Raw genomic sequence first — 1,955 nt, 5'->3', positions numbered from 1 at the left:
ACAAGTGACAGTGGGTTTCTTACCAAAAGCCATGGAGAGAGGAAGGAAATAGCACATTTTTGAGGTGATGAAAGGAAAGATCGATCTAGAACCCTATACCCAGCAAAAACATCTTTCAGGAATGAAGGGTAAATGAAGATATTTTCATACAAAGAAAAACTAAGAGCATCTGTTACAGGAGACCTACCCTAAAAGAATGGCTACAGGAAGTTTTCTACACAGAAAAGAAATAACAACCAGGAATCTTGGAACATCAAGAAAGGAGAAAATAGTAACTAGAGTAAAATGTGTAAATAATGTAAAAAATGTAAATAATGGATAGGGGAAATATATAATAGATTTTCTTTCTTCTGTATTTTCTCAATTATGTCTGCTGCTAAATCAAAAATTTATAACATGTCTGATGTGGTTCTGAATGTATTCAGAGGAAACAGTTAAGAGGATCATAAGCAAGAGAAGATAAAGGGCTCTAAATGGAGTTAAGATTTCTACTCTTATCCAAATAGTTAAATGATGACTGCCCTAAATTATGTATATTTAATATAATATCTACAGCAACCACTAAAAATTATAGTTATATATTTAAATATAATATAGATAAATCAAACCATATTTTTTTAAGATTTATTTTATTTATTTGAAAGAGTTCCACAGAGAGAGGTAGAGACAGATAGAGAGAGGTCTTCCATCCACTGGTTCACTCCCCAGATGGCCACAATGGCCAGAGCTCCGCTGACCCGAAGCCAGGAGCCAGGAGCTTCTTCCAGGTCTCCCACACGGGTGCAAGGCCATGCCAAGATGGCTGCTGGCAACAAAGCCTGCCTGGCAACAGGCTCTGATTGGATGGCTTCAGAAACCACATGGCAACGGAGCCTGCCTGGTAACAGGCTGTGATTGGATAGCTTCGGAAACTGCCTGGCAACAGGCTGTGATTGTTAGGGCATAAACCGCCCCTTGATCAGATTGGCTGCTTTGGCTATATAAGCTGCTGTACCAACTGAAATAAATGAGTCTGTGGGCTGCTCACCTCTGGCCTGCTTTCACCCGACTCCTGGAGTCTGTGTGGTGACTCCACGCCTCTTGCCCCCACCGCGCTCCTCCTCTCATAATGAATCCACAGCAACACCTGGCTGCTCCATTTCCAATCCAGCTCTCTGCTAATGCACCTAGGAAAGCAGTGAAAGATGGCCCAAGTGCTTGGGTCCCTGAACCCATGTGGGAAACTCAGAAGCAGCTCTGGGCTCCTGGCTTCTGCCTGGCATAGCCCAGCCATTGCAGCTATCTGGGAAGTGAACTAGCAGATGGAAGACCTCTCCGTGTCTCTCCCTCTCTCTCTGTAACTGCCTTTAAAATTTTTAAAGGATTGCATCATATAGTATTTTCTGAGACACAAAAGAATCAAACTAGAAATCAAGAATGGAGGATTACAGTAAACTCTGACCATTTGGATATTACATAATACACCTTTAAACAATCCATGAGTAAAAGAGGAAGTCTCAAGAGAAATAAAAAATTTATTAAACTGAATTTATGGAAAACATCATATCAAAAGTTGTGGGACATAGTGAGAATAATTCTGCTAGGGGCCAGCCTATGGCGTAGCCCATGAAGGCACTGCCTGCAGTGTCGGCATCCCATATGGGCATCAGTTCAAGTTCTGGCTACTTCACTTCTGATCCAGGTCTCTGCTATGGCCTGGGAAAGCAGTAGAAGATGGCCCAAGTCCTTGGGCCCCTGTACCCACATGAGAGGATTGGAAGAAACTCTTGGCTCCTGGCTTCGGATCGGCACAGCTCCAGCCATTGCAGCCATCTGGGGAGTGAACCAGCGGATGGAAAATCTCTCTCTCTCTGCTTCTCCTTCTATGTGTAACTCTGACTTTCAAATAAATAAATAATCTTTTTATTTAAAAAAAAGGAAAAATAGTTCTGCTAAGAACATATAAGGTGTTAAAT

The sequence above is a fragment of the Lepus europaeus genome, chromosome 11, assembly GCF_033115175.1.
Source record: "Lepus europaeus isolate LE1 chromosome 11, mLepTim1.pri, whole genome shotgun sequence".
In the NCBI taxonomy this organism is placed as follows: Eukaryota; Metazoa; Chordata; class Mammalia; order Lagomorpha; family Leporidae; genus Lepus; species Lepus europaeus.
Note: the sequence above shows the minus strand (reverse complement) of the source record.